This window comes from Haliotis rufescens, unplaced genomic scaffold (genome assembly GCF_023055435.1).
Source record: "Haliotis rufescens isolate VD_foot unplaced genomic scaffold, xgHalRufe1.0.p SCAF_3, whole genome shotgun sequence".
Classification (NCBI taxonomy): domain Eukaryota; kingdom Metazoa; phylum Mollusca; class Gastropoda; order Lepetellida; family Haliotidae; genus Haliotis; species Haliotis rufescens.
The window spans coordinates 8,202,704-8,226,619 of record NW_025964001.1 but is presented as its reverse complement, the minus strand read 5'-3'; the positions used below and the strand labels follow the sequence as shown (position 1 = coordinate 8,226,619).

At 39.0% G+C, this 23,916-nt stretch overlaps 1 protein-coding gene across 4 annotated transcripts in view; it reads left to right on the top strand.

Moving 5' to 3' along the window:
- The first annotated feature begins 3,060 nt into the window (after window positions 1-3,060).
- Window positions 3,061-23,916, top strand: part of LOC124127397 (TNF receptor-associated factor 3-like) — a 132,722-nt gene continuing 111,866 nt past the window's right edge. For all 4 annotated transcript variants that reach the window (XM_048403652.1, XM_048403650.1, XM_048403651.1 and 1 more), the window contains exon 1: window positions 3,061-3,150. The gene's annotated coding sequence lies outside the window, so the exon portion shown is untranslated. The remainder of the gene's footprint in view (window positions 3,151-23,916) is intronic.

Here is a 23,916-nt window from a genome sequence, read left to right as displayed (position 1 = left end):
TGTTTAGATGAGCGCTCACTGAGTTTTAGGGCATACCCTATTAAAGAAATGTTTCTTTGTTCCTTTGTATTTCAGTATTTTGGAAGCCAGTTTGAGGATGCAGGTGGCTTTGACTTTGGCACTCATTTTCCTGCTTGTAATTTGGATCAATGCCGTGGCAATGAACTCTACAACTTTGTTTGTGTTCTGAGCCTTTTGTTTTCCATTAGCTGGAGTTTTCTTTGCCTGACTGATTTGTTGGCTGTGTGCCTCAGTTTGAGTATTAAAATGAAGGATGTTTGATTTGGGGACTTGGGTCTTTCCCCTTGAGTTTTGCAGTGTATTTTATTGATGAGTTTGCTGATGAGCAAGCATTTTCGACATTTCGGCACAGACCAGTTGATAAAGCTGGTCGTCAGTGATCTTTTTGTCTAGATGTACAGTACATCTGTTATTACTAAGCCACTTTGGATTATCCAATTTTAAATGACTCATTTTATGCTTTTGGGCATGTCAATTGACTCCGTAACATAAACCCTTTCACACTTATTTATTCTGGAAATATTTTTGTGCTTCAGCTCTATGGCAATATTTTGAGCTGTTAGGATCTTAATAAGATCTTGGGAGAAGTCTGAGCTAAAAACTACTTTTCCTATTTGGTTTATATTACGGTCTTCTATTCTGTTGAATCTTCGACTCTGATGAGACCATTCTTTGTCTTTCTGTTCGTTTTTAGACTTGGGTGGGCGAGATTGAGGTTGTTTTCGTTTAAGCATGCCTTGAGCCCATAGGGCACTATAATCTTTTTTTTCTAGTTCCCGAGAACGTGAGTCTGTCTTGGAAACGGTCAGGGACATTTTGTGGGGCTTGACAGTAAGTCATGTTGGCTGTTATTTTTACGGTTTTTCTGGACACTATAAAGTGGTATATAGGTAGATATAATGACAGTCTATAGATGTAAACACATTTGATGATACATCTGTGAGGTTAAAGTTGATTTTGAGAGCCTGGGCCAAGTCAGTCCCAACACCTACCAAACACTTCTGACAGAGAATATGTTGTTCCTAGAGGAAGAAGAGCTTCACTTTGAGAACCGTGTTTTCTTTAAATACTGAGATCTGTGACACTATAAAGTTGTATTTAGGTAGATATAATGCTAGTTCATAGATGTAAACACATTTGATGATCCATCTGTGAGTCTAAAGTTGATTTTGACAGCTCGGGCCAAGTCGGGCCAAACACATACCAAACACTTCTTATAGAGACTATGTTGTGAATGTAGAGAGAAAATGTCTTCCCTCGACAATGGCTTGACAAAAAGTGGCATTTGAAAGTGTCCACGTCACCAATCAGGTTTGTGCACGAGATACTGCTGGTAAGACAACCAGGAGTAAGACTGAGAGATAAAACGTCCATAAAATGAAACAGAGATAACTCTTGGCAACTAACCCTAAATATTAGGGCTGCAACGAATACACTAGCACGAATATAGGATAACGAATACGAATATTAATTCAGGAATACAATAAAAAGTCAGAAGCTGATGTATAATTTGTTATATTCAGTGAAGCAATAACAACATAAATTATTTGACACGGTTTGTTAATTGTTAATATATTCTACATTTATATACTGCACTTATCCAGGTACTAGTATCTGCCTAAATGCAACAATGACCAGTGACCACTATATTGTCAAATTAAATAGTATAAGAGTGTTGTCTTTTGAAGAAATCTATGCATATAATATGTTCTTATGGGTATTTTTATGTAAATGCACATGCTTGCATATTCATAAATATTTGATTCTAGTGGCCACGAATAACGAATTCAATTCATGAATGGATACGGTTCGATTCACCGAATACGCGAATGAATCTTAACAGCCCTACTAAATATATCGGGCGACACCCTGTGTGTATAAAGTTGACACTATAAAGTGGTATATAGGTAGATATAACACATTTGAGGATACATCTGTGAGTTTAAAGTTGATTTTGGCAGCCCGGGCCAAGTCGGATCCAACACATACCAAACACTTCTGACAGAACCTATGTTGAGAATGTAGATGGAAAAGAGATTCACTTTGAGCCTCGTGTTTTCTTTAAATGTGATGTACTGTGACCATGTAAAGTGGTATTTAAGTAGATATAATACTAGTCTATAGATGTAAACACATTTAAAGATATATCTGTGAGGTTTAAGTTGATTTTAACAGCCCGGGCCAAGTCGGTCCCAAACTTGTGACAGAGAAAATACAGTAAAAGTGCTTGACTTTAACGGACGGTTTTCCTTAAATGCGATGTACTGTGACATTATAAAGTGGTATGTAGGTAGATATAATATTATTCTATGGATGTTAACACATGTGAAGATTCAAATGTGAGTTTAAAGTTGATTTTGACAGCCCGGGCCAAGTCGGACCGGACACAGACAAAAGTTAAACACTTCTGACAGAGACTATGTTGAAAAATGAAAATGAAAAGGGCTTCACTTTGAGCACCGTGTTTTCTTTCAATATCGCGATCTGAGACAATATAAAGTGTTATATAGGAAGATATAATAACAGTTTATAGATGTGAATCTGTTATGTTACATCTGTAATGCTACATCTGTAAGGTTTAAGTTGATTTTGACAGCCCGGGCCAGGTCGGACCGAACACTGTTGAGAGCATGGGGAAAAGAGCTCAACTTTAACCAACGTGTCTGCTTTAAATACGATGAACAGTGACATTATAAAGTGGTATTTACTAAAATATAGTACTATACTACAAATGTAAAGGCTATGGCCACATATGGAAATGTGTATCACGATAGCTAGAAGTGTTTGATACGTTTCAAATCCTATTTCGTTTAACGATTGCTCTTTTACATGTTACCTAGCTCAAGTACGCTAACACACAGCTCGACCTGATTTGCAATTACTCGCAATCACTTTTTCGTTTGTGATTGTTCATTAATGTCATGTGTGTATGTTGTATCAATAATATGTTGGTTTGGTCGTCGATAATGGATCGAGTAATTAGCCATGATTACTTTTGCCCGTCTTGCTATAATTGTCGGATTCGTGACACGCTATTTTGCATAGATATCACGTGATGCATTACTCGGCCCGTAGTCAACAGGCCGAGCTGACACATAGGTAGAAGCTGACGGATAATATTGCTTAAAGGTACGTATTTTGTTAATTTTTGAATCAGCAGCAGGTTAAGGTTATAAGGTTTATGAATTGTTTGATAGGCATTACTGTGTGCAGGCTAAAACGGCACCTCAGCAAAACGTCACCGATTTCTCTGGCGAAAACGGCTACTATGTGACAGGCGAAAACGGCACCTCTATTTCTAATAATGATAAGAACGATTTATGTACAATGTAGTAGTATATCTGATTTATGTTATTTGTTACATATTATTTGATGTATTTACATGTTATTTCCAGTTGTATGCCATGACATGTTGACATAAATACATGTATAACTAAGGGAAGTAACCCTCACCTCGTCTAAGGGACGGAGGCCAAACCATCAGATGGCATCAAAACTGGTCATGCAGTATCTTACGTGACCTGATAAATGATATATAACTACATGAATCTTACTGGTATGGTAAACATCACATACATTGTAAACATGGCATGTGAAACTCATCTAGCAGTATAACAATCAACATTTTTAGGCATTTCATATGTATGATAAAATCAACAATTATAATGTTTTGATATTTTACACTTTCATGATAAAATAGTACCAATACATGCTTAAACCTAGTACACTCATTTTGCATATACCTCAATGGTAACATCTTACAATTTTTAAATATATATTGCACTAACATGAATATACTGATAATTCATGTTTATAACATATACATGATATACTGTTCTTATGGAACATAAATGACTTAATATGAGTGTACTAAAGTACATTATATATACTAGAAACCTAAGTACAATGATAATAAATATATTTAACTCACCCCAAACTGAACTGTCCTTTACCAGTGAGAGTTGTGACTAGAAATGGTGTTTGTTGTTGTTGCATTAGGTGTTTAAGAGGTCGCCTTCTGCCTAGGCAATTTCGACTGACCTGTCCCTCTTTGGGACTCCTGTGTGTGAGAAGGGTTCACATATCTGTTGTGAGTTCGGTGTTCACATAATTTCTGTTTTTGCATTGATATGATTTCTATTTTCTTATATTGATATGATTTCATTTTTATCCTTGGCTGCTCTGTTTATATACGTTCGAGCAGCTGTCCATCTCTCAGAAATAGAGTTAGTTTGGCCTTCGCTATTGCATCTCTTGGCTTTAGGAGATCTATGACAGATAGCGGATCTAACTGCAATTCTTGTTTTAACCTAGCCCGGGCCGGGGCATGGTCTTGACATTCTAGTAACAGGTGGTCAATGGTTTCAGCCTGATTGCAAGATGAACAAACCTTGTCATAGTGCTTTTTGTGACCAAGTCTGAGGCGTGAGATAGCAGTTTCAATTTTCCTTTCATTTGAGTATGAGTTTGGCTTTTGCTGGACCTTGGGTTGAATTTTGTATAGCCATCTGCCGATCTTACTTGCGTCCCATTGGGTTTGCCATCTTTTTGCTATGGAGGCTTTGATTTTGCTTTTTATCTCTAGTTTACTAAAGGGAATAGGCTGTATATCCGCTTTGTCTAGAGCTAGCTTCGCCAGTGAGTCTGCTTTTTCATTTCCATGAATATCTATGTGAGAGGGGATCCAACACAGCTCCACCTGTTGCCCTTGGTCCGATAGTTTTGTATATTCGTATAGAATATTGTTGACTGTGTTTGGCCTGGAGTTTGAGTTTCTTCCACTGATGGCCTGAAGTGCACTTAGCGAGTCTGATAGGACGACTGCCTTTGCTTCCGGGAGTTCCGGTATGAGTTTGAGTGCATGATGAATTGCCTCCAATTCAGCCGTGAATACTGACTGACCATCGGGCAAGCGAACTGAATGTGCTTGGGGTTTGGAGCTGTGGATATGGATCCCGTAACCAGCACTGTTGTTGATAGGATTCTTGGATCCATCAGTGTATATATGGGCCCAGCTGTCCCAGGTAGTTTGAATTTTAGTGATAGCTACTGAACGTAGTAGGGTTGGGTTTTCTCTTTTAGTGACTTCTGATGTTAAAGCAGTGTCAACTTTGGGAGTTTGTAAAGTCCAGGGAGGGTGTAACCCTTTGTAGTGACTTTCTGGAGGCTGAATGTCATCGCAATTGTGACTTCGAATGAGTTCACGTACTAATATCCCAGATGGCTTTAGTGAGGGATTTTTTCGAGCTAGGGCCTCATCTCGAGCGTTTTTGTCTTGCCATATCTTTTTAACCAAAGGGTTTGATGTTCGTCCCCAGAACGATAATATTGCCTGCTCTCGTCTTAGTTTCAATGGGAGTTCTCCCGTTTCTACTTGTAGTGCTTCTAGTGAGGTGCCTGTCGCTGCGCCTGTGGCCAGTATTAGGGCTTTGTATTGTATTCTGTCTAGGCGCCTCAAGACAGTATTTGATGCTGAGTGAAAAGCCTCACAACCATAGTCAATTTTTGATCTGATAAGAGCTTTGTAGAGGTCCAGCTGAGTGTCCCTCGATGTGCCCCAAGATGTGCCTGAAATTGCCCGTAATACGTTCAGGTCTTTTTGACATCTGTTTTCCACATATTCGATATGCTTGCGCCAAGTGAGGTGTTGATCAAGGATAACTCCAAGAAATATTGCAGATTTTTCGAATTTGATAGGTTTGCCTTTTATGGAGACACGGGGTATCATAGCATCTTTCCCCCGGCGTTTGAATAGAACTCCAACAGTTTTTTCACTTGAAAGGGTGAATCCCCATTTATTGCACCATTGATCTACTCCGTCCAGGGCTGACTGGAGTTTTTTTCTGATTTGTGAGATATCTCTGTGCTTTACCCATATTGCTCCGTCATCAGCGAACTTAGAAGTTTGGGTAGGAGAGTTGACATGGTCAAAAAGATCATTGATCATGATATTAAACAGGGTTGGGCTTATAATGCTGCCTTGTGGCGTGCCATTGTCCAGTGCCATAGGATCCGATCGATTGTTCCCTATTTTAACTGAAAGCGACCTGTCTTGCAGGAAGCTGTCTATGAAGTTTGCCATGTTCCCTTCAACTCCATTTTGTGATAGTTTTGAGAGGAGTCCGTCATGCCATACCATGTCGAAGGCTTTGCTGAAGTCCAGAAATACTGCGGCTAGGTATTGTCTGTTTAATTGGGCTTTTTTTATTTCATTTTCCAGTCTTAGAATATGATCTAGACACGAGTGTCCCTTCCTGAAGCCACTTTGGTCAGGTTTTATGTGGTTGCCAGTTTCAAGATGATGCATGAGCCTTTTTGTAACCATGGCTTCCATGGCTTTGCACATGTTTGAGGTGAGTGAGATCGGTCGATAAGAGTTTGGTAGGGCTTCGTCTTTCCCTTGCTTTAGCAGCGGGATAACCGCAGCATGTTTCCATGCTTTTGGGACTTCTCCTTTGGACCATATCGTGTTATACAACTCAGTGAGTAAGCCTTTGGTTTGATCAGGTAGGTTTTTCAATATCTCATAGCTGGTTGTGTCAAGACCAGGTGCTGTGCCTTTTCTATGTTGTATCGCATCATCAAACTCTGTCACAGTAAATGGTATATTGTATACCAGATGCTTGCTTTGCGGCCGTTTTGAGATCTTAGGCATAAGCATTTTTGCCTGTTTGAATTCTTCGCTGCAATTTGTGTTGCTGCTGACAGATGAGAAGTGCTCAGCTAGAATGTTGGCCTTTTCTTTGACTGTATGGGCGTTGGCTAACTTGGGAATTTTTGTGGGTTTACGCTTACCCCTGATTGCGTGTATTTTGCTCCAGACTGTTTTAGCATTTGTTTTCTCATTAAGGGATTTGCAGAAGGTCTGCCATGACTCTTTTTTAGAATCGTCTATGAGTTGTCTTACTTTCGTCCTGGCTGCTCGGACTTGGGCAAAGGCTGATTTATCCCTTTTTGACCTATTTAGGGCTTTCTTTCTCACTCTCCTAGCTTTTGCTATTTCCCTGTTCCACCATGGTACCGGCGTTTTGCCAGTTTTGTGGTCTTTTTTTGGAATTGATTTTTCAGCTGCGGCAATAATTGCTGAGGTGAGATTTTGGCAAAAAAGATCAGGATCATCCGAGGCAATTTCTGAGGACTTGAATGATACACATTCCTTCCTGAATTTAGGCCAGTCAGCCTTTGCATAGTCCCATGTGGGCTGAGGATTGGGCTGTTCCTCTAATTGTGGTGGGCTACCTATGTAGGTGAGTATAGGAAGGTGATCGCTTCCCCAAGTGTCGTCATGGACTTGCCATTGGCAATGTGGGGCGAGGTTTTTGGTGGCAATTGTGAGATCAATTGAACTCCACGTGTTGTGGACTTGGTCATAACGCGTGTGACTGCCGTTGTTCAGAGTTATGAGATTGTCGTCCTCAACCCATTTCTCTACCATTTTGCCATATTTGCATGAATCATTCCTGTCTTCCCAAAGAGGGCTGTGGGCATTAAAGTCACCAAGGATTATCCCATTTTTGCCTACTATTTGAGCTAGTCTTGTTAGCTCTTCCATGTTCGTTTCATGGGTAACCCTGTGATATATGTTAGCTATGCGTAATTCGTTGCCATTTGCCAGTTTTAGGGAGATTACTTGGGTTTCAAGGTTCCCTACATTTGCTTCAATTTTTTTGGAGGTACAGCTGTCGTGGACAAGGGTGATTAGTCCTCCTCCCTTATTGCCTGGCATAAGTCTTTTTCTGTCTTTTCTATATTGGGTATACCCAGGTAGTGTGAATTTGGCTTTTTCACTGAGTTTAGTCTCCTGTATTAGAATGACATGCGGCTTGATCACCTTTTTTTTGACGAGTGCAGTCAGTTCATTGCCGTGGCTCTTAAGGCCATTTGCGTTCCACTGTAGTAAAAGCAAGTCCATGATAATTTATAGATGAGCGCTTATTGAGTTTTAGGGCATACCCTATTTAGGAACTGTTTCTTTGTTCCTTTGTATTTCATTATTTTGGAAGCCAGTTTGAGGATGCAGGTGGCTTTGGCTTTGACACTCATTTTTCTGCTTGTAATTTGGATCAATGCCGTGGCAATGAACTCTACAACTTTGTTTGTGTTCTGAGCCTTTTGTGTACCATGAGCTGGTGTTTTCTTTGCCTGACTGAATCGTTTGCTGTGTTCCTCAGTTTGAGGATTAGAAGGCATGGGGTTTGATTGGGAAGCTTGGGTCTTTTTTCCCTTGCGTTTTGCAGTGGCTTTGTGCCTGTGAGTAGGCGGATCAGTGCTCACAGTTTCGATTGTTTGCTCAGTGCTCACAGATTCCATTGTTTGCTCAGTAGAGTGATCAGTAGTCGCTTGGGTTTTTTCGACCTCAGTGGGTTGAATAGATTTGGATTCAGATTGCTGAGTAGGTATTTTATTTATACGTTTGCTGATGAGCAAGCGTTTAGGACATTTCGGCGCCAAGGATGAGTGACCCTCTTTCCTGCAGTTTGTGCACCATGTGTTGCAGTTTTCTTTGCAAGAAACTCGGGAACAGTTTTTGCACTTGGGTGGCTGGTTACATGATGTTTTTGTATGTCCATAGAGCATACAGTTTGTGCACTGGGTTGGCCTTTTCCTGTATGGCATGGTTTCTATGTCCTTGCCACCTAGATTAAGGTGGCCGGGGACTGACTGTCCAAGTAATGTGAGTATTACTACTCGTGTGTTGTTTGTGCCCATTGATTTGATCCTGAATGCCGACAGGATTGTAGGTTGAGTGACTTTCTTTTGGGCTTGACAGACAATTTGATAAAGCTCGTCGTCATTAATTTTTTTGTCTAGATGTACCGCACATCTGACATTGCTAAGCCACTTTGGGGTATCCCATTTTAGTTTGATCCTGTTTATGCTTTTGGGCATATCAATTGACTCTGTGAGGTTGTCCCCGACAACAACATACCCTCTTCCACACTTATTTATTCGAATAATATTTTTGTGCTTCAGCTCTTTGGCAATATCTTGAGCTGTTAGGATCTTATTAAGATCTTGGGAGAAGTCTGCGCTAAAGACTACTTTTTCCCATTTGGTTTGTGGTCTTCTATTTTGTTGTGTCTTTGATTCTGATGAGACCATTTTTTGTCGTTTCTGTACCATTTTAGCCTTAGGTGGGCTAGATTGAGGCTGTTTGCGTTTAAGCATGCCTTGAGCCCATAGGGCACTATAATCAATATTTTCTTTGTTTTTAGTTCCTGAGAACGTGAATCTATCCTGAAAACGGTCAGGGACATTTAGCGCGGCTTGACTATAAGTCAAGTTGGCTGTTTTTTTGGCAGTTTTTCTCGTGACCAGAGTGAAGGGATTCCCTTCATTTGGGTTGGGCTGACCCTTTCGAGAACTGGGCTGGTTCTCTTGAGAGTTCTAGAAATGGTGCACATAGTAAAGGTAAAAAGTACATGACCAAGGTGGTCATGTGACGCGGGAAATACAAAGCCAGGCCAAGCTGACCAGCAGAGAACAATAAGCTAGGCTGAGACCGCAGTAGCCTTAGCACAAAGAATCAATCACCACATGTTAGATTATGTTACTGAGGTGTGAGTTAGTGGACTGAGTAAACTAATTTATTTAATAAATACAATAAAATACCTATGTTTTGGATAAGTTTATACTTAACTACTTTTAAAATAATCCCAAATATATACATCCTGCCAAAGGCCTTGCGAGCATGGTATAAGATCAAAAGATCACTGAATCAACTTCTCATCTCCCAGCAGACATTCTCATTCGCTTGTATAATGTCTTAATTGTACCCATTGCATCATATGGAGCCGAGGTATGGGGCTGCAGTCTTCTAAGACCCCCGCATGAAATGTATCATAACAAAGCAGATTCTAGGAGTTCTTTTTGTACTGTCCAAATTATCAGAATGAAAGACAGATACTTCTTCGAAGACTAGACTTACAAAACTGCCAAAATGATAATAAAATCTTAGCAAATATCCTGAACCCCTGTCCTGAAAGAGGAAAATATGTTTCACAAATTATCACCGACATGTTTATTAAAAGAACCTCTCTTATAGGCAACATCTAGATATGACCTTATTTTACTTCAAGGCATGTTATGTTTTCACAATAAGTTGAGTTGCGTATAGGCTAAGTTGGAATAAAGTTGGAGTAGAGGCTAAATTCTAATGTAAAATAGTTGTAACATTTCACAATTATTGGTGTTTGCAAGCGACCATGTTAGTTTAATATCATTTATTTTATCAAGGAAAAAAAAAAATAGGGTGCCGTTTTCGCCAGGCAATAGTAGCCGTTTTCGCCTGAGGCGAGGTGCCGTTTTCGCCAGGTGACGTTTTGCTGAGGTGCCGTTTTAGCTATAACCCAGTATGAAATTTGTAGGACCAGGTATGAAAAAAACTAGGGTAAACTACAGTTATAACGAACTCAAAGGGACCACTAATTTGAGTTCGTTGTAACCGTAGTTCGTTATAAACATATATACACCATATATACAGCAAATGGCTTGTACCAAAAAAACAGTTCTGCCAGTTCGTTATAAGCGTGTTCATTATAAACATAGTTTACTGTATCTCAGAACATCTTGTCTTCAAAGTGTGAAATCTCGGTGCACCAGCTCATCAACACAATGACACCACTGAGACCGAGAAATACAAGTCCCAGTTTACTTGTTATTAAACAAGAAAACGTGATCTAGTTGACACATTTCAAAATATGGTGTATTTGAACAGATATAGCACAGTTTGTGGTGTTTATGAAGACGAAGGTGTGGTATACCCACCAACATTCTCAAAAGATAACATCTATCATAATCCCTGCTCTACAACAGCAACATATCCACTCCATGGTACCAACATTTCACTATTGCAGCAGCGTTCAAAAGCTGAAGAGGAAGGAACATCACATGTTGTTCTTTTGGCTGAAGAATGCACACAAACAAGAAAAAACATTTCCAAACAGCCCACAGTATATACTAATGTACCCCAATCCTGTTTTAGCAAGATGGGTAATTATGTGCCTCAATTAAAATTACCTTTCACCCAGGATGTAGATAGTGTTAACACAATGTCTGACCATGAGTAAAACTGGTCATATCACATGAAGGAAGTATTGGGAAAATAAGACAAACATAGCCTCCGAAAACAATTGCCCATATGCCAATGTTCTAGAATGTGCACACTCTGTTGCTATGATACAGCATTCAATTAATGTGGTACAAAAAGGGTATTGAGCATTTGAATCCTGGTCAGATGCATGTGCTTGCCTTGGATGAACCACTATACACAATTGCTAAAACAATCCAGTGGAACTGTCCTGAATTATGTGATAAACTTCCTTATCATGTTTGGTAGATTTGCATATAGAAATAGTTGCTTTCAGGATTCTCAGAAACTGTCCCGAAGGAAGTAGATGGAAAACTGCAATTTGTGCTGCTGGAATTGCCTCAGTCAGATTTGCTGATTCCTTAATAATGTGTACCCACCTTACTACAACATCCGACATATGTGCGATATAAGGAAACAGAAGCGAACACAGACGATCCTTTCAGAAACTGGTGTGGGTGCAATTCAAAAAACAGATTTCCCAAAGTTTGCAGCATCACTTGTCATATTAATGGCTTGCGTTTCACAGATATGTCCCTCTTACAGTAGATCACGAGCACCGCTGTACCTCGAATATTGTTCCCGTGATTCGTGACACGCTAAACTAAAGACTAAACGGACATTCTCTTGTGTGGCACAAGGTCAGACACATGAACAATTCAATAGCCGTATGAAAGGAGATGGAGGTGCAGTTGGATTGACTGAAACAGCCGAGAGTTTTCTTCTAGAGGCCAACGGAATTCAAAGACATTGTCACTATTTCCTGCCATCACCCGTTCATATGCTTGGGATACGTGTCAAGTATTTCCTGAAGTCACCAATGCTTTCCAATCATCCGCAGATATCTCTGACAACACAATGCAGATTCTTGAGCGGTTTGTCGTTCTCACTGGTTTCTGTGGAAGGTCAATGAAAGGCAAAATCTCTGTTCATGAAGATCTCAGACAATTGACATTTCAACCCAAAGAGGCAGCTCTGAGACAGCACCAATGCATATTTGGGGATAGGTGCTTGACAAACGTCCCACACTACAGAATCTTGTAGCCAGGCGTTGGGAGAGGACATGCAGTAATATATAGATACCCAAGTGGACATCACTTGGTCAGGCACAAAGAAGTGTTATAAACTAACACTACACCTGCAAGAAATCTTGCAAACCTTAGTAAACTTTACACTGCCTGCCTGTACAGTGCTATGTGATACTTGGAAGGAAAGAGTTCACTGTAAGTGAATTATAGAACCGTAAACACATACATTGAACCGATATTCCTGGTCCTACTTAGGTAGGAAGTAAGTCAATGTCATAGGTTCATGGCAATAATGTCAATAATACCTTTACATACATTCTTGTTTTTAAGATATGAATCCATTCCCAGATGAATGATTTTGGGGTGATCTAATATAAACTGGGTGGAACCTTTCTCAGTAGACCATTTATAAATTAATATGCCGAGAATAGATCATAGACAATACATATTAATTGATACAATGTCATTTAAAATGTTTCATCATATCAAAACTTATCAACTTATCCTTAGTCCAAAGATATCAAATGATATCTATATCTGCTGTAGAAATAGACAATTTCTGAAAACTAAAACATATTGGATGCCATCTTGGATTTTCGTCATCACCAGGGGGCGCTGCATACCAGATTTGAATTATAAACAGGATTGTTGTCATTACTCCTAAATACATTAAAATGATAATTTGTATAAATTGGCCAGATAACTATGATGTGTTGAGTACAGATTGATATCATTAGAGATTTCAGCCATCTTGTATTTTCTACCACCAGGGGGCGCTGCAAACTATATTTGAATTATATACAGCTCTGCTGCAATTCAATCTGCATGCATTAGTATGTATATGTGTATAAATGGATCAGATAAGTATGATATATTGAGTATATATTGATACCATTAGAGAGTTCAGCCATGTTGGAGGCCATCTTGTACTTTCATTACCACCAGGGGTTCCTGCATACTGGGTTTGAATTATATACAGGATTGTTGTCATTACTCCTAAATACATTACAATGATAATTTGTATAAATTGGCCAGATAACTATAATGTGTTGAGTACAGATTGATATCATTAGAGATATCAGCCATGCTGGCAGCCATCTTGGATTTTCTACCACCAGGGGGCGCTGCAAACTATATTTGAATTATAAACAGCTCTGCTGCAATTCATTCCGCATGCATTAGTATTGATATATGTATAAATGGATCAGACAAGTATGATATATTGAGTATACATTGATACCATTAGAGAGTTCAGCCATGTTGGCGGCCGTCTTGGATTTTCTACCACCAGGGGGCTCTGCTGCGGTGGAAATATATCCAAAAATGTTTGGAATGGTTCAATGTATAAGTGTGCCAAGTTTGGTGCTTTTAACCCAAAGTGCACAATTTTAGCCTTAACCGCCCAAATTGGGATTTTGCCTGGATTTTAGTCATAATTGTGCACTTTGGGTTAAAAGCACCAAACTTGGCACACTTATACATTGAAACATTCCGAACATTTCTGGATATGGATCCACCTCAGCAGCGCCACCTGGTGGTAGAAAATCCAAGATGGCCGCCAAAATGGTTAAAATCTCTTATGACGTCAAATTATATTCAATATATCATCATTATTTTGTCAATTTTAGTCATTTATATAAAATTAATTGAGTCAATGTTGTATATAATTCAAATCTAATATGCAGCGCCCACTGGTGGCGAAGAAAATCCAATATTGCCGCCAAAATGACTTAATCTTCAAAAAATGTCAAATGTTTGTCCACCATATCAGTATCATTTGCTCATTGCAATCATTTCAATCAAATATGGCTTCAAAACCATTCCAAGTAATGCTTTACTGAATGTATAAGCTTTTGGTACTAAAATTAATTCATTTGAAGCAAGATCTGTTTCCGTAAGGCAGATCTGGGGAATATATTGGACTGCATGAACTTGGTTAAAATTCGGTAACTGAACCTGGAATGTGATAAAAATATTGGACCAGCACTGAAACATGCCTTTTTGATTCTGAATCATTAAGGCTAACTAAACGACGTGATTTAAGGTTGAAACAAACTTTCAGAGGAACATTTCCTTCTGACTGCAATAAACAGTATGTACCTGCCTCTGTGAAAGCTCTAGTCAGTATGAAATTTGTAGGACCAGGTATGAAAAAAACTACGGTAAACTACAGTTATAACAACGTCAAAGGGACCACTAATTTGAGTTCGTTGTAACCGTAGTTCGTTATAAACATATATACACCATATATACAGCAAATGGCTTGGACCAAAAAACCAGTTCCGCCAGTTCGTTATAAGCGTGTTCATTATAAACATAGTTTACTGTATCTCAGAACACCTTGTCTTCAAAGTGTGAAATCTCGGTGCACCAGCTCATCAACACAAAGACACCACTGAGACCGAGAAATACAAGTCCCAGTTTACTTGGTATTAAACAAGAAAACGTGATCTAGTTGACACATTTCAAAATATGGTGTATTTGAACAGATATAGCACAGTTTGTGGTGTTTATGAAGACGAAGGTGTTGTATACCCACCAACATTCTCAAAAGATAACATCTATCATAATCCCTGCTCTACAACAGCAACATATCCACTCCATGGTACCAACATTTCACTATTGCAGCAGCGTTCAAAAGCTGAAGAGGAAGGAACATCACATGTTGTTCTTTTGGCTGAAGAATGCACACAAACAAGAAAAAACATTTCCAAACAGCCCACAGTATATACTAATGTACCCCAATCCTGTTTTAGCAAGATGGGTAATTATGTGCCTCAATTAAAGTTACCTTTCACCCAGGATGTAGATAGTGTTAACACAATGCCTGACCATGAGTAAAACTGGTCATATCACATGGAGGAAGTATTGGGAAAATAAGACAAACATAGCTTCCAAAAACAATTGCCCATATGCCAATGTTCTAGAATGTGCACACTCTGTTGCTATGATACAGCATTCAATTAATGTGGTACAAAAAGGGTATTGAGCATTTGAATCCTGGTCAGATGCATGTGCTTGCCTTGGATGAACCACTATACACAATTGCTAAAACAATCCAGTGGAACTGTCCTGAATTATGTGATAAACTTCCTTATCATGTTTGGTAGATTTGCATATAGAAATAGTTGCTTTCAGGATTCTCAGAAACTGTCCCGAAGGAAGAAGATGAAAAACTGCAATTTGTGCTGCTGGAATTGCCTCAGTCAGATTTGCTGATTCCTTAATAATGTGTACCCACCTTACTACAACATCCGACATATGTGCGATATAAGGAAACAGAAGCGAACAAAGACGATCCTTTCAGAAACTGGTGTGGGTGCAATTCAAAAAGCAGATTTCCCAAAGTTTGCAGCATCACTTGTCATATTAATGACTTGCGTTTCACAGATATGTCCCTCTTACAGTAGATCACGAGCACCGCTGTACCTCGAATATTGTTCCCGTGGATTCGTGACACACTAAACTAAAGACTAAACGGACATTCTCTTGTGTGGCACAAGGTCAGACACATGAACAATTCAATAGCCGTATGAAAGGAGATGGAGGTGCAGTTGGATTGACTGAAACAGCCGAGAGTTTTCTTCTAGAGGCCAACGGAATTCAAAGACATTGTCACTATTTCCTGCCATCACCTGTTCATATGCTTGGGATAAGTGTCAAGTATTTCCTGAAGTCACCAATGCTTTCCCAACATCCGCAGATATCTCTGACAACACAATGCAGATTCTTGAGCGGTTTGTTGTTCTCACTGGTTTCTGTGGAAGGTCAATGAAAGGCAAAATCTCTGTTCATGAAGATCTCAGACAATTGACATTTCAACCCAAAGAGGCAGCTCTGAGACAGCACCAATGCATATTTGGGGATAGGTGCTTGACAAACGTCCCACACTACAGAATCTTGTAGCCAGGCGTTGGGAGAGGACATGCAGTAATATATAGATACCTAAGTGGACATCTTGGATTTTCTACCACCATGGGGCGCTGCAAACTATATTTGAATTATATACAGCTCTGCTGCAATTCATTCTGCATGCATTAGTATGGATATATGTATAAATGGATCAGATAAGTATGATATATTGAGTATATATTGATACCATTAGAGAGTTCAGCCATGTTGGAGGCCATCTTGTACTTTCATCACCACCAGGGGTTCCTGCATACTGGGTTTGAATTATATACAGGATTGTTGTCATTACTCCTAAATACATTACAATGATAATTTGTATAAATTGGCCAGATAACTATAATGTGTTGAGTACAGATTGATATCATTAGAGATATCAGCCATGCTGGCAGCCATCTTGGATTTTCTACCACCAGGGGGCGCTGCAAACTATATTTGAATTATATACAGCTCTGCTGCAATTCATTCCGCATGCATTAGTATTGATATATGTATAAATGGATCAGACAAGTATGATATATTGAGTATACATTGATACCATTAGAGAGTTCAGCCATGTTGGCGGCCGTCTTGGATTTTCTACCACCAGGGGGCTCTGCTGCGGTGGAAATATATCCAAAAATGTTTGGAATGGTTCAATGTATAAGTGTGCCAAGTTTGGTGCTTTTAACCCAAAGTGCACAATTTTAGCCTTAACCGCTCAAATTGGGATTTTGCCTGGATTTTAGTCATAATTGTGCACTTTGGGTTAAAAGCACCAAACTTGGCACACTTATACATTGAAACATTCCGAACATTTCTGGATATGGATCCACCTCAGCAGCGCCACCTGGTGGTAGAAAATCCAAGATGGCCGCCAAAATGGTTAAAATCTCTTATGACGTCAAATTATATTCAATATATCATCATTATTTTGTCAATTTTAGTCAATTATATAAAATTAATTGAGTCAATGTTGTATATAATTCAAATCTAATATGCAGCGCCCACTGGTGGCGAAGAAAATCCAAGATTGTCGCCAAAATGACTTAATCTTCAAAAAATGTCAAATGTTTGTCCACAATATCAGTATCATTTGCTCATTGCAATCATTTCAATCAAATATGGCTTCAAAACCATTCCAAGTAATGCTTTACTGAATGTATAAGCTTTTGGTACTAAAATTAATTCATTTGAAGCAAGATCTGTTTCCGTAAGGCAGATCTGGGGAATATATTGGACTGCATGAACTTGGTTAAAATTCGGTAACTGAACCTGGAATGTGATAAAAATATTGGACCAGCACTGAAACATGCCTTTTGATTCTGAATCATTAAGGCTAACTAAACGACGTGATTTAAGGTTGAAACAAACTTTCAGAGGAACATTTCCTTCTGACTGCAATAAACAGTATGTACCTGCCTCTGTAAAAGCTCTAGCCAGTATGAAATTTGTAGGACCAGGTATGAAAAAAACTACGGTAAACTACAATTATAACGACGTCAAAGGGACCACTAATTTGAGTTCGTTGTAACCGTAGTTCGTTATAAACATATATACACCATATATACAGCAAATGGCTTGGACCAAAAAACCAGTTCCGCCAGTTCGTTATAAGCGTGTTCATTATAAACATAGTTTACTGTATCTCAGAACATCTTGTCTTCAAAGTGTGAAATCTCGGTGCACCAGCTCATCAACACAAAGACACCACTGAGACCGAGAAATACAAGTCCCAGTTTACTTGTTATTAAACAAGAAAACGTGATCTAGTTGACACATTTCAAAATATGGTGTATTTGAACAGATATAGCACAGTTTGTGGTGTTTATGAAGACGAAGGTGTGGTATACCCACCAACATTCTCAAAAGATAACATCTATCATAATCCCTGCTCTACAACAGCAACATATCCACTCCATGGTACCAACATTTCACTATTGCAGCAGCGTTCAAAAGCTGAAGAGGAAGGAACATCACATGTTGTTCTTTTGGCTGAAGAATGCACACAAACAAGAAAAAACATTTCCAAACAGCCCACAGTATATACTAATGTACCCCAATCCTGTTTTAGCAAGATGGGTAATTATGTGCCTCAATTAAAATTACCTTTCACCCAGGATGTAGATAGCGTTAACACAATGCCTGACCATGAGTAAAACTGGTCATATCACATGAAGGAAGTATTGGGAAAATAAGACAAACATAGCCTCCAAAAATAATTGCCCATATGCCAATGTTCTAGAATGTGCACACTCTGTTGCTATGATACAGCATTCAATTAATGTGGTACAAAAAGGGTATTGAGCATTTGAATCCTGGTCAGATGCATGTGCTTGCCTTGGATGAACCACTATACACAATTGCTAAAACAATCCAGTGGAACTGTCCTGAATTATGTGATAAACTTCCTTATCATGTTTGGTAGATTTGCATATAGAAATAGTTGCTTTCAGGATTCTCAGAAACTGTCCCGAAGGAAGTAGATGGAAAACTGCAATTTGTGCTGCTGGAATTGCCTCAGTCAGATTTGCTGATTCCTTAATAATGTGTACCCACCTTACTACAACATCCGACATATGTGCGATATAAGGAAACAGAAGCGAACACAGACGATCCTTTCAGAAACTGGTGTGGGTGCAATTCAAAAAACAGATTTCCCAAAGTTTGCAGCATCACTTGTCATATTAATGGCTTGCGTTTCACAGATATGTCCCTCTTACAGTAGATCACGAGCACCGCTGTACCTCGAATATTGTTCCCGTGATTCGTGACACGCTAAACTAAAGACTAAACGGACATTCTCTTGTGTGGCACAAGGTCAGACACATGAACAATTCAATAGCCGTATGAAAGGAGATGGAGGTGCAGTTGGAGTTTTCTTCTAGAGGCCAACGGAATTCAAAGACATTGTCACTATTTCCTGCCATCACCTGTTCATTTGCTTGGGATACGTGTCAAGTATTTCCTGAAGTCACCAATGCTTTCCCATCATCCGCAGATATCTCTGACAACACAATGCAGATTCTTGAGCGGTTTGTCGTTCTCACTGGTTTCTGTGGAAGGTCAATGAAAGGCAAAATCTCTGTTCATGAAGATCTCAGACAATTGACATTTCAACCCAAAGAGGCAGCTCTGAGACAGCACCAATGCATATTTGGGGATAGGTGCTTGACAAACGTCCCACACTACAGAATCTTGTAGCCAGGCGTTGGGAGAGGACATGCAGTAATATATAGATACCCAAGTGGACAACACTTGGTCAGGAACAAAGAAGTGTTATAAACTAACACTACACCTGCAAGAAATCTTGCAAACCTTAGTAAACTTTACACTGCCTGCCTGTACAGTGCTATGTGATACTTGGAAGGAAAGAGTTCACTGTAAGTGAATTATAGAACCGTAAACACATACATTGAACCGATATTCCTGGTCCTACTTAGGTAGGAAGTAAGTCAATGTCATAGGTTCATGGCAATAATGTCAATAATACCTTTACATACATTCTTGTTTTTAAGATATGAATCCATTCCCAGATGAATGATTTTGGGGTGATCTAATATAAACTGGGTGGAACCTTTCTCAGTAGACCATTTATAAATTAATATGCCGAGAATAGATCATAGACAATACATATTAATTGATACAATGTCATTTAAAATGTTTCATCATATCAAAACTTATCAACTTATCCTTAGTCCAAAGATATCAAATGATATCTATATCTGCTGTAGAAATAGACAATTTCTGAAAACTAAAACATATTGGATGCCATCTTGGATTTTCGTCATCACCAGGGGGCGCTGCATACCAGATTTGAATTATAAACAGGATTGTTGTCATTACTCCTAAATACATTAAAATGATAATTTGTATAAATTGGCCAGATAACTATGATGTGTTGAGTACAGATTGATATCATTAGAGATTTCAGCCATCTTGTATTTTCTACCACCAGGGGGCGCTGCAAACTATATTTGAATTATATACAGCTCTGCTGCAATTCATTCTGCATGCATTAGTATGTATATGTGTATAAATGGATCAGATAAGTATGATATATTGAGTATATATTGATACCATTAGAGAGTTCAGCCATGTTGGCGGCCATCTTGGACTTTCATCACCACCAGGGGGTGCTGCATACTAGGTTTGAATTATATACAGGATTGTTGTGATTACTCCTAAATACATTACAATGATAATTTGTATAAATTGGCCAGATAACTATGATGTGTTGAGTACAGATTGATATCATTAGAGATATCAGCCATGCTGGCGGCCATCTTGGATTTTCTACCACCAGGGGGCGCTGCAAACTATATTTGAATTATATACAGCTCTGCTGCAATTCATTCCGCATGCATTAGTATTGATATATGTATAAATGGATCAGATAAGTATGATATATTGAGTATATATTGATACCATTAGAGAGTTCAACCATGTTGGTGGCCATCTTGGACTTTCATCACCACCAGGGGGTGCTGCATACTAGGTTTGAATTATATACAGGATTGTTGTGATTACTCCTAAATACATTACAATGATAATTTGTATAAATTGGCCAGATAACTATGATGTGTTGAGTACAGATTGATATCATTAGAGATTTCAGCCATGCTGGCAGCCATCTTGGATTTTCTACCACCAGGGGGCGCTGCAAACTATATTTGAATTATATACAGCTCTGCTGCAATTCATTCCGCATGCATTAGTATGGTTATATGTATAAATGGATCAGATAAGTATGATATATTGAGTGTACATTGATACCATTAGAGAGTTCAGCCATGTTGGCGGCCGTCTTGGATTTTCTACCACCAGGGGGCTCTGCTGCGGTGGAAATATATCCAAGAATGTTTGGAATGGTTCAATGTATAAGTGTGCCAAGTTTGGTGCTTTTAACCCAAAGTGCACAATTTTAGCCTTAACCGCCCAAATTGGGATTTTGCCTAGATTTTAGTCATAATTGTGCACTTTGGGTTAAAAGCACCAAACTTGGCACACTTATACATTGAAACATTCCGAACATTTCTGGATATGGATCCACCTCAGCAGCGCCACCTGGTGGTAGAAAATCCAAGATGGCCGCCAAAATGGTTAAAATCTCTTATGACGTCAAATTATATTCAATATATCATCATTATTTTGTCAATTTTAGTCATTTATATAAAATTAATTGAGTCAATGTTGTATATAATTCAAATCTAATATGCAGCGCCCACTGGTGGCGAAGAAAATCCAAGATGGCCGCCAAAATGACTTAATCTTCAAAAAATGTCAAATGTTTGTCCACAATATCAGTATCATTTGCTCATTGCAATCATTTCAATCAAATATGGCTTCAAAACCATTCCAAGTAATGCTTTACTGAATGTATAAGCTTTTGGTACTAAAATTCATTCATTTGAAGCAAGATCTGTTTCCGTAAGGCAGATCTGGGGAATATATTGGACTGCATGAACTTGGTTAAAATTCGGTAACTGAACTTGGAATGTGATAAAAATATTGGACCAGCACTGAAACATGCCTTTTTGATTCTGAATCATTAAGGCTAACTAAACGACGTGATTTAAGGTTGAAACAAACTTTCAGAGGAACATTTCCTTCTGACTGCAATAAACAGTATGTACCTGCCTCTGTGAAAGCTCTAGCCAGTATGAAATTTGTAGGACCAGGTATGAAAAAAACTACGGTAAACTACAGTTATAACGACGTCAAAGGGACCACTAATTTGAGTTCATTGTAACCGTAGTTCGTTATAAACATATATACACCATATATACAGCAAATGGCTTGGACCAAAAAACCAGTTCCGCCAGTTCGTTATAAGCGTGTTCATTATACACATAGTTTACTGTATCTCAGAACATCTTGTCTTCAAAGTGTGAAATCTCGGTGCACCAGCTCATCAACACAAAGACACCACTGAGACCGAGAAATACAAGTCCCAGTTTACTTGTTATTAAACAAGAAAACGTGATCTAGTTGACACATTTCAAAATATGGTGTATTTGAACAGATATAGCACAGTTTGTGGTGTTTATGAAGACGAAGGTGTGGTATACCCACCAACATTCTCAAAAGATAACATCTATCATAATCCCTGCTCTACAACAGCAACATATCCACTCCATGGTACCAACATTTCACTATTGCAGCAGCGTTCAAAAGCTGAAGAGGAAGGAACATCACATGTTGTTCTTTTGGCTGAAGAATGCACACAAACAAGAAAAAACATTTCCGAACAGCCCACAGTATATACATGTACTAATGTACCCCAATCCTGTTTTAGCAAGATGGGTAATTATGTGCCTCAATTAAAGTTACCTTTCACCCAGGATGTAGATAGTGTTAACACAATGCCTGACCATGAGTAAAACTGGTCATATCACATGAAGGAAGTATTGGGAAAATAAGACAAACATAGCCTCCAAAAACAATTGCCCATATGCCAATGTTCTAGAATGTGCACACTCTGTTGCTATGATACAGCATTCAATTAATGTGGTACAAAAAGGGTATTGAGCATTTGAATCCTGGTCAGATGCATGTGCTTGCCTTGGATGAACCACTATACACAATTGCTAAAACAATCCAGTGGAACTGCCCTGAATTATGTGATAAACTTCCTTATCATGTTTGGTAGATTTGCATATAGAAATAGTTGCTTTCAGGATTCTCAGAAACTGTCCCGAAGGAAGAATATGGAAAACTGCAATTTGTGCTGCTGGAATTGCCTCAGTCAGATTTGCTGATTCCTTAATAATGTGTACCCACCTTACTACAACATCCGACATATGTGCGATATAAGGAAACAGAAGCGAACACAGACGATCCTTTCAGAAACTGGTGTGGGTGCAATTCAAAAAGCAGATTTCCCAAAGTTTGCAGCATCACTTGTCATATTAATGACTTGCGTTTCACAGATATGTCCCTCTTACAGTAGAGCACGAGCACCGCTGTACCTCGAATATTGTTCCCGTGGATTCGTGACACACTAAACTAAAGACTAAACGGACATTCTCTTGTGTGGCACAAGGTCAGACACATGAACAATTCAATAGCCGTATGAAAGGAGATGGAGGTGCAGTTGGATTGACTGAAACAGCCGAGAGTTTTCTTCTAGAGGCCAACGGAATTCAAAGACATTGTCACTATTTCCTGCCATCACCCGTTCATATGCTTGGGATACGTGTCAAGTATTTCCTGAAGTCACCAATGCTTTCCCATCATCCGCAGATATCTCTGACAACACAATGCAGATTCTTGAGCGGTTTGTCGTTCTCACTGGTTTCTCTGGAAGGTCAATGAAAGGCAAAATCTCTGTTCATGAAGATCTCAGACAATTGACATTTCAACCCAAAGAGGCAGCTCTGAGACAGCACCAATGCATATTTGGGGATAGGTGCTTGACAAACGTCCCACACTACAGAATCTTGTAGCCAGGCGTTGGGAGAGGACATGCAGTAATATATAGATACCCAAGTGGACAACACTTGGTCAGGAACAAAGAAGTGTTATAAACTAACACTACACCTGCAAGAAATTTTGCAAACCTTAGTAAACTTTACACTGCCTGCCTGTACAGTGCTATGTGATACTTGGAAGGAAAGAGTTCACTGTAAGTGAATTATAGAACCGTAAACACATACATTGAACCGATATTCCTGGTCCTACTTAGGTAGGAAGTAAGTCAATGTCATAGGTTCATGGCAATAATGTCAATAATACCTTTACATACATTCTTGTTTTTAAGATATAAATCCATTCCCAGATGAATGATTTTGGGGTGATCTAATATAAACTGGGTGGAACCTTTCTCAGTAGACCATTTATAAATTAATATGCCGAGAATAGATCATAGACAATACATATTAATTGATA